The sequence below is a fragment of the Rhagoletis pomonella genome, unplaced genomic scaffold, assembly GCF_013731165.1.
Source record: "Rhagoletis pomonella isolate Grant_MI unplaced genomic scaffold, Rhpom_1.0 Rhpom_scaffold_00001, whole genome shotgun sequence".
NCBI lineage: Eukaryota > Metazoa > Arthropoda > Insecta > Diptera > Tephritidae > Rhagoletis > Rhagoletis pomonella.
In genome coordinates this window covers 44,853,522-44,864,294 of record NW_023458555.1, presented here as the reverse complement: position 1 = coordinate 44,864,294, position 10,773 = coordinate 44,853,522, and the positions used below count along the sequence as shown (strand labels likewise).

The 10,773-nt window shown below is 39.8% G+C and overlaps 1 protein-coding gene across 1 annotated transcript in view; it reads left to right on the top strand.

Moving 5' to 3' along the window:
* Positions 1 to 10,773, top strand: part of LOC118746609 (acetylcholine receptor subunit alpha-like 2) — a gene marked incomplete at its 5' end in the record, with an annotated part of 19,984 nt that overhangs the window by 8,008 nt on the left and 1,203 nt on the right. The window lies entirely within an intron of this gene.

The following is a 10,773-nucleotide window of genomic DNA, read 5'->3' as shown; positions in this document are numbered from 1 at the left end:
GGCGTTATTTCCTATTGCTTTATGCACGGCGCCAACAAACACAATGACACGGGTAGTCTTTAATGCTCAACATAGTCATACAATTTTTTTCATTTAATGTCTAGAGAAAACTCAACGTTGGCCCTATTTAATGTTTTACTTCAAAATTAACCACTATTCTCAGAAGTGTATTATAAATGGAGCTTACGAACATACATATGTTTTGTTGCAATGCGGGCTTTTTTTATACCCGCGCGCACTTGTGCACAAGGGTTTATTATCTTGGTTCACATATCGGTTGTTCGTAACAGCCAAAACGAATCGAGATAGATATGGACAAATGTATATAAGGAATAATTAAGGTAATATTAAAGAACCGTTAAGTGCAAAATTTTATTAATATAACTTCAAAACTGAGGGAGTTATTAGTAAAATAGTTAAAGTTTAATAAAATTTTCAAATACCATTATCTCGAAAACCGGAGCCAATCTGGTAAAACGGGGGATGTCATTAAATTTAGAACGTCTCAATTAAGTGAGCTCAGCTTTCAATGTACACATAAATGATCAGAATGAAAAGAGAAGTCGATTAAGCCATATCTGTTTGTCCGTCCGTCCCTCCGTCTTTCCGTGTACTGGAGGTAATTAACTTAAAATCGATTATTGCAATAACCACTTAGCATAAAATTAGAATGTTATAAATTTTTGGATAATAGGCGTGGCGCCGCCCACTTATGACCACAAATGTGTATCTCGGTAACCGATTTATCAATTTCCATCAAACTCGGTGCACCTAATAACCTTGGTACGGAAAAGCAATTTGTTGAAAATTAATCCAATCGGACTAAAATTACACCCGCTTACCGTATAACGGTAAGTTTCAGAAAAACGAAAACGCCGATAATTTAATCCTGCGCCGGTTATTTAAAGTTCAGTTTCTCCCGAACTTATAGATCTTTACTTGTTTATTTTTTTGTTTTCGCTGACTATATTTACCTTCTTCATTACTCTTTTTAGAAAAAATTTACTTACTAAACTGCATACATGCAAAAGAGTAATTAAGCATTGAACATGTTTTATGATAATTTACATAAAGTTTGGAACTCCACTGTTTTGCTTTTTTGTTGTAGTGATATATACAGTTATTTTCAAGAGGCTTCGCTTGGGGGCCCTGTAGTTGGAGGAGAAGGATAGGCAGGTCATTTAAATCTTTGGTCTCTTCTCTCTTAAGTTATTTTTTTTTTGTACTGACCTCAAATCAAAATTTCTTTAACATTTTATAGATTTTCCTGGACAAACCGTAGTTCAATATGCATCAATTGAGGAAAAATCGAATGTCGATTCTCAAATTTTTCGAATTGGAAGGGTTCGATTAATCAATATTCGATTGAATCGATTTAAAAGCGTCATCTCTAGTAAGTAGTCGCTAATTTGTTTGAGTACTTGTCACACACGCCACAGTGACCAAAATTCAAATAACTTGTGTGGATTAACTTTTTTATTATATTTGTTTCTAGGCATTGCAAATCGGAAATCTATACATATAACAAAATTGCAGGGTTCGTATTTGCACACACATGCGCAGCACATCCTAATATTTTACGCTCACACACGTGTGCTGTGCATATAAAAAATTAAAAGCTTGCTCTCATCACATGTGTGTGCCGTTTGGTAAAAAGCACGTGCACATGTGTGTACCTTATTTTTATTAATATAAAGCACACGCACATGTGTGTGCTTTGCGTAAAGAAACTTATACACTTCGAATTCTAAAGGCGGATTCACCGTTCGTGTCCGGACACTTTTTGATGTGTATACATCTTTGGTTTCGGTAGGGGTAAAATTTGCGAAGGTGTAACTCATATCCCAGCACAAAATTTCGAAGGGCTTAGCATGTGTATTTCAGCATAAAATTTTTATTTTCATTAGAAGCACCCTGTGTTCGCTTGCCAAATGGTTGCATACATTTAGGCATATGCATAGTAAGAGCAAATGCGCTACAATTGATTATTAGCCGTCATCGATTCGCCATCAGGTAGCAAGTGGCGAAACGAACGAACTCAATGAGGTACAACCAAACTTGCTATCGTCTATCCGTGCTTGCTAACTTTGTTGTTGCTTTCCCATGCAAACTTTTTCGTTAAGCGACCGGAACTCAAACATAGCGTGCGAGAAGTGGCGAATCGACGACGGCATGGCATCCTGTGACACCCACAATGCACAATATACTAATTCCTTATTAACAATAGGACAATTATCGGGGAGGCTCAAGAGGCCCACAACAAACACTACCGAGAAAATCATTCCCGGAAGTTTTCTCGTGTAGTATGTAACCGTGACATATATAACCGGCTGTTGATGAGCTCGGACTCGTTTTTAAGCAGTATTTCGGTTCATGACCAAAAAAAGAAAAAAATATCAAATCGTTTTCCCCAGACACAATAAAGCTGCTGTTACCCTCTAAGTCCGTTGTCAAAGATGTGACAAAGGAATAGTTTGAGGCCAGCGAAGATTCTGAAAGCGAAAACTAATTAACCAATGATAGTGTACACACATTTTATAAATAAAGGTAGTCAATATATTTAAGTAGTAAATTATTGGCTAATATATATATTTTATTAATATAACCTATCTGTAATACAAATTTTTTCAATTTTACATTTGATAAACAATTTTGAGTAGATAGAGGCAATAAAATATTTTTTGCCGCATAAAACTTGAAAATCTACCTATATGCGGTGTTTCCAAGATAATTTAACTCCCTGGAGTCACAAGAATATATGTACAAGTATATTTTATCAATCATACCGATAATGTCATGTATTAAAAGAATTAAAAATGAAAATGAATAAAAAAATTAAATCAGCAAAATGAATAAAATTAAGTGAAATTAATATTTAATTTCTAACCTAACCTACATTTGTATGTATGTAACTGAATCGCTTAATAATAGCTTTACATATAAAAAGATTATCCTAATTTTCGAGCTTAACTCTCTAATCTGTTATTAGAAAAAGAGATTAGCCATGCAGAATTATAATTAAAAATATCTCAGATTAAACCGATAACTTTTTGGTGTCCAACCCAGTTTTATCGATTATACTTGCGAAGAAAAGGAGGAATGTCAAATGTTAAAGTAAACAAAAATTGACGCTAGTAAGGAAAATAGGTTTGTAAAGGTATTTTTAATAAAATATTCAGTTAAAATATATTTAAATGGCCTAATATGTGTTGCAAAAAAAAGTGACCACGGTGGCACAGAGAAGAAGTTTAACTTTTCCTCGAGTTGTGTGAATAACAAGCACAATCAATTTGACAGCTAACGAGCTTTGATTGAGATTATATTTTTATGTAAACGTACTTTTATGCTTTGCCGTTCGCATATGTATACACATCAAATTTCATGAGTACCTAGTACTCACGCCTTTTTTTTCTTCAAAATTCTATAGCTCAGAGGCATTTTCTGGTATAATCATGGTCAATGATGGGTTTTCTTCAGAATTTAATGTGCTACTAAAGTGTTTATTATGGTTTAACTCAAACTCCCACCAGCGAGTTAGTACGGGTCACTAAACCCAATATTTTCATAAAACTCCCGCTTTATTGCCCCTATCTCGTAAATATCAAGAGGTTCAGAAAAATTGCAAATCACAGACTTGTAGGTCATTCACTTTCTTACAAAAAACTTTTAAGACACCAAATCGCTAATATCGATATATCTTGAGATATTGAGATATTGTGCTAGGACTTACCATTGTTTTTTAAACCCGAGCGCACTTATGATCACATATATGTATGTATCTCGGTAACCGTTATACCAATTTGTACCAAACTCATAAAAGCAAAACGTTGAAAATTATTGAAACCGGGCTAAAATTACGGCCGCTTTTCATATAACGGCAAATTTCAGAAATGCTTGAAACTTCAATATTTCGAAATTAAGGACGCTAATTTACTCAAAATTTATACACCCCGGCTTACCATTTAGCGGTAGCCTTCGGAAAGGTGAAAAAGATATATTTAATACCTGCGCCGGGTATTAATGTTTTTGTTTTAAATCATTTTTTGAATCGTCAGAGAAAAATTAAGAACGCAATTTTACTATATTTAGCCCTTGCTTTGACGAATATATATATTTTTTTTTGTGTTCAAAATTGCCTGCCGCAAGGTGTTATATGTATATTGAGCTACACATTTATAGAAAAATATTAAATAATAAATAAACAAAAGAAATATAACTAAAACTGTTCAACATACAGCGTTTCTATTGTTGCCACCAGTGTAAATTACAAATCCCGAAATTCCGGGATTCTAGGAAAATAATCCCGGGATTTTCAAAACTTAAAAAATACCGGGATCCCGGGATTAACATTCCTAGTACTGTCCCGGCAAAATCCTACGTATGAGTAACATTATTTCCCGCTCATCATTAAATTGATCAATCGATTACGCGAAAGTGATAAGTCGCGCTTTTGATTATTCTATTTGATTTGACAAAACGTGGTAAATTTTCATTAATTTACAAATTCGGAAAAACCGACATTATCGCACTCGGAATGAGTGATAGTTTGTTTGGAAAAAATGTTCAACAATTTATATTAAAAGCTTTGAAATTACATAATATTTTTTATTTTGTATGCCAAACATATTTTGAAAATGAAACACATTTCGAAACAAAATGCCCCCAATCGGCCCATTCTTCGCAAAATTATTGGCATTAAAAAGGCATCAAATATCGATATCTCGAAAACGTCTGGTACTATTTATAACATAAATAATCATGAAGAAAATATCGGAATACACATACATATGCATAATTTTATATATTGGTTTTAATTCTATAAACGCAATATTTCTCTTGCTATCATTTGCAGGAAGATCAAGACTGGGGTTTTGTTGCCATGGTGTTGGATCGCCTCTTTCTCTGGCTCTTCATGATTGCATCTCTAGTGGGTACATTCATGATTCTGTGCGAGGCGCCCTCACTTTATGACGACACAAAACCGATCGATGTGGAACTCTCGGTTATTGCCAAGCAAATTTACAACTTAACCGAAAAGAAATCTTAAGTTAAGAAAATCATATTTGACATGAAACCATTTATAAATTAAATGGACTTTAATGAAGCGGAGCTTAAATAATTAAACACTGAAAAAAGGGCGCTCAGTTTGCTATCTAAAAAAGAAACGAAAAAAATTATTCCACAAGCTAATTATTAGCTAAGCCGAATGTAATCCGGGACTACAATTGCGAGTTTGCTGAGTGAAAAAATACTACTGATGCTGATAAACTAAAATAATTATTAAAACAATTTAAGAAAAAAAAATTTGTAGTTAGTAAGCACATTGAATCACTAAAAAATACGAAAAGGCATTTAAATAAATTACGGGAAAAAACAATATGTATGTATTTATGTGTGTATTTGCCTATTATTTAAAATATTGGAGCTTTGTGGACATAAGTTGGCAAGAAAACTAGGCCACGGAAATATTTATTCGTAATAAAAGGTGAGTTTAGGTCAGATAGGTTGGACGAGCTAATAATACCACTGGGTCAAAGTTCACTCGACTGTCAAATAACCGGTGGTATTGAAAGTTTTTTCGTTTTCGATACCTTAATCTCTTAAATGAGAAGTAATTTCAGTTTAGAAAAGGCTGCAGTGCATATTTTTAAATCCATATTGCCCGACCTCAATTAAGCAGTAAGTATATAATGGGTATGACCAAGTGCATCGTGTCACTGCTACAGAGTAATACGAGAAAGCAATGCAGCCAATTTCGAATGACAATTGATCAATGTCTATGTTAACTAAGAAGGAGAGACGTATCTTCAATAGGAAGCATTAATAGGCAGAAAGACGAAGAGAGACATCCAGAATGCCCTTGAAATAAGACCAAAAAGGTTATCAACCTATCAAAAATAAAAAACTTTCAATTTTCCCAAATATATGTTTAAATGTCATAGACAGTTACCAGTGAGATAACCATAAATATATGTAAATAGGACCACCTCATCATTCAATTTCCTTATCCGTTGAACCCCCCAAGTGAACACATCCACTGTACTCGAAATTTTACTGCAACCCTATAGTTCTGTGTGTCCTGTGTGTGCATTCTTAGAACTGTCTAAGTGAAAGGTGGTAGTTATAATGAATTTCGAGGAAAAAGGTATGTTTACACATTTGTTATTATCTAAATCTCTTCATACTATAACGAACTTTTCTGCTAAACTTAAACTTAAAGTATCATTTTTTCTACTAGGAATTGCAATATCATTATTTTGAAGAGATTTAACTTTCGATTTTTTTTTCTCAAGTTTTATGTCGACAAATGCTGACCAAAGGCGGAGAGTACAGCGTAGCCAATGTGCATACATTTTCGGTCAAAAATTTTCGTCATTCGCGGCTTCTAAAAATTGGTATAAGAGAAATTTTCTTCCTAACTTTTTTATTTATTTCTTTTAAAAGATAATTTTGAGTATTACACATACATAATTTTAAGATCCCGTCCACCTACACTAGGTCATAAGCCTACTAAACACTTATAACTCAATTTCTGCACTCGTGACCGAGATCCTTCTTCTTCTTTTTTGGCGCTGTAACCGCCTAAGCGATTTTGGCCGAGTTCAGCAAAGCACGCCAGTCGTTTCTCCTCTGTGCCAACTAACGCCAATTGGAAACGCCAAGTGAAGCCAAGTCCTTCTCCACCTGATCTTTCCATCGCAGTGGGGGCCTCCCTCTTCCTCTGCTACCACCAGCGGGTTCCGAGTTGAATACTTTCAGAGCTGGAGCGTCGGTGTCCATTAGAACGACATGACCAAGCCAGCGGAGCCGCTGTATTTTAATTCGCTGCGCTATGTCCATATCGTTGTAAAGCTCATACAGCTCATCGTTCCATCGTCTGCGGTACTCGTCGTCGCCAACGCGTAAAGGCCCGTAAATCTTCCGCAAAATCTTTCTCTCAAACACTCCAAGAGCCGCCTCATCGGATGTTGTCATTGTCCATGCTTCTGCGCCATATACCAGCACGGGCATGATGAGTGACTTATAGAGCGTGGTTTTCGTACGTCGAGAGAGGACTTTACTCTTGAATTGCCTACTCAGTCCAAAGTAGCACTTGTTGGCAAGAGTGATTCTGCGTTGGATTTCAATGCTGACGTTATTATCGGTGTTAATGCTGGTTCCCAAGTAAACGAAATTCTCTACTTTCTCGAAATCGTAAGTGTCAACAGTGACGTGGGTGTCAAGGCGCGAATGTGCTGACTGTTTGTTTGATGACAGGAGATACTTCGTCTTGACCTCGTTTACCACCAGACACATTCGCTTTGCTTCCCTATCCAACTTGGAAAAGGCAGAACAGACTTCGTGATTTTAACTTAGGTAGACAGGCAGTTTGTCAAGTACACGCCTTTTAGCGTTGAGTTTTGAAAAACGAGTATTGTAATAATGCATTCAAATAAATTGCCAAAAGTCCATACAGTTGAACACAATTTTAATTCCGTTCAAACTGGGAAAGACCTCTTCGCGTCGTTCGAGACTAAACGAGCTTTCAGACAACGCGAGTTACTTTTACGGGACTTTTCCAATTATATTGACGAAAGCGCAATGCCTACTGCCAATCAGAGTAGTACATGTACTTGGAATGACGAACTGTGTAAGCTTTTTAACGATATTGGCATATATAATAGTAAAAGTATAAAAATTGTGCTGCCTTGGACATGGTGGGCGTCAAGATAATGACGTTCTAATGAAAAGCTGGCTGGTGAAAGCGGTCTGCCTTGCCCAAACCCAATAGAAGAACCAAGTGCAGAAGGTTCTATCTGCACTCGAGACGAACAATTCGCGCAACTTAGCAAAAGAGAGAGGCATCTGGAGCAGTTTTTTTGGACTCGGTAGGAACCCATAATCGTATGCAGTGCTAAAAAAGACGGAATAGTTATTTCCCTCAGAATTATTCCTTTTTACTGTAGCCAATAGTGCAATGGGGTATAGTCATTGCGCTGGGTATGCAGTTACAGTTGCATGGCTATACTCAATCCCGACTCTTGCGTCCTCGTTCGCGCACTCTGGGCAACGTGAGCAACCCATGTGCGAGATGCGGTAACCAATCCGAGTGGAGCCTTGGGTCACAGCAGAAAGAGAGGGAGCTTCGGTGGGGCCACTCTGACTTATTCGGTTTAAGGGCTCACTGAAGTCTGCAGCGTCTGTTCACCAGTAGGTGCGGCTGCAAGCGGGTGTCTGCTTGGAGCAAGCGGCTCGCTATATAAACGTGTATTTGGTTGCGAAACCACCCCCGTCCCAGCAATGGGTTGTGCGCTGGGCTTGGGACCCGCCACGTAAAAACCACTTCCAGTGAAGAAGCAAGGCAAAGCCTCGGATGAGACCCCCCCTTATGATGACGACCACGGCAAACGTTTAAAGGACTACGATTTGAGGGCATGCACCTGGAATGTCCGGACACTTAATGGGGAAGGTGCCTCTGCCCGGCTGGTTGATATCCTCGTAAGGACAAAAGCTGACATCACCGCCATCCAAGAAATGCGTTGGACGGGGCAAGGCAAACAATGTCTGGGGCCTTGCGACGTCTACTGCAGCTGCCATGTAAAGGAGCGCAAATTCGGAGTTGGATTTGTGGTGGGAGAGAGACTCCGTATCCGAGTACTGTCGTTCACCCCGGTGGACGAGCGTCTAGCCACAATCCGCATCAAGGCGAGATTCTTCAACATCTCGCTCATCTGCGCCCATGCCCCGACGGAAGAGAAGGATGAGGCATCCAAGGATCTCTTCTATGAGCGCTTGGAGCGCACGTACGATCGCTGCCCCCGTCATGATATCAAAATCGTGCTTGGCGACTTCAATGCCAGGGTGGGCAAAGAAGGGATCTTTGGAACCACCGTCGGAAAATTCAGCCTCCACGACGAAACGTCCGACAACGGATTGAGGCTGATCGACTTCGCCGAGGCCCGAAACATGGTAGTATGCAGTACTAGGTTCAAGCATAAAAAGATCCATCAAGCTTCCTGGCTGTCTCCGGATCGAAAAACGAGAAACCAAATCGATCATGTTGTGATAGACGGAAGGCACGCTTCCGACAGTACGTACGACACGACGTACGCACCCTCCGAGGCCCAAACATCGACTCGGACCACTATCTTGTTGCAGCCAAGATACACACCCGCCTCTGTTCAGCAAAAAATGTGCGCCCAAATATGCAAGGAAAGCTTAACGTCGAAAAGCTGCAATCACAACAGACAGCAGCGCTTTCGCTACTCGACTCTCACAGCTGCTCTCAGAGAGCACTCTTCAACAAACCGACATATGCGAGCAGTGGAACCACATTTCCCGATCATTAAGTACCGCCGCCGAAGAAGTAGTCGGATTTCAGCGAGCCCGAAAGAACAACTGGTACGATGAGGAGTGTCAGGAAGCTGCAGAGAAAAAAGATGCCGCCTACAGGGCCACGCTGCGATCGGGCGCAACGCGCGCTATGTGGGACCGCTATAGGGATCTGAAGAGGGAAGCGAGACGTATTTGCCGCAACAAGAAGAGAGAGGCAGAAATACGTGAGTGCGAAGAGCTTGAAATGCTGGCCGACAGGAGGAATGCCCGATAATTTTACCAGAGAGTTAGGCGACTTACGGAAGGTTTAAAGACCGGGGCGCTCTCCTTTAAGAACAATAACGGCGACCTAGTAACTGACGTCCAGAGCGTACTTAAATTATGGAGGGAACACTTTTCCGCCCTACTAAATGGTAGCAGCACGGAAAGTTGTGGAGAAGAAGAACCCGAGCCCGCAGTCGATGATGACGGAGTCGACGTTCCACCGCCTGACTATGACGAGGTACGTAGAGCAATAACGCGGCTGAAAATCAACAAAGCCGCAGGAGCTGACAGCCTGCCAGCTGAGCTATTCAAGTACGGCGGCGAGGAGTTGATAAGGTGCATGCATCAACTCTTGTGCAGAATATGGTCAGATGAACGCATGCCCGACGACTGGAATTTAAGTGTGCTCTGCCCAATCCACAAAAAAGGTGACCCCGCCATTCGCGCCAACTACCGCGGGATCAGCCTTCTAAGCATAGGTTACAAGGTCTTATCGAGCGTATTGTGTGAAAGACTGAAGCCCACCGTCAATGAACTGATTGGGCCTTATCAGTGTGGCTTTAGACCTGGCAAATCCACCATAGACCAGGTATTCACAATACGCCAAATCTTGGAAAAGACCCGCGAGAAAAGGATCGACACTCACCACCTATTTGTCGACTTTAAAGCCGCCTTTGACAGCACTAAAAGGAGTTGCCTATACGCCGCTATGTCTGAATTTGGCATCCCCTCAAAACTTATACGGCTGTGTAAAATGACGTTGAGCAATACCTCCAGCTCCGTCAGAATTGGGAAAGACCTCTCCGAGCCGTTCGCCACAAAACGGGGTTTCAGACAGGGCGACTCCCTTTCATGTGACTTCTTTAATCTGATGTTGGAGAAGATAATAAGAGCTGCAGAACTGAACCGCTCAGGAACAATTTACTACAAGAGCGTGCAATTGCTGGCTTTTGCCGATGACATCGACATCATCGGTAACAAAAACCGCGAAGTCTGTTCTGCCTTTTCCAAGTTGGATAGGGAAGCAAAGCGCATGGGTCTGGTGGTAAACGAGGACAAGACGAAGTATCTCCTGTCATCAAACAAACAGTCAGCACATTCGCGCCTTGGCACCCACGTCACTGTTGACAGTTACAATTTCGAGAAAGTAGAGAATTTCGTTTACTTGGGAACCAGCATTAACACCGATAATAA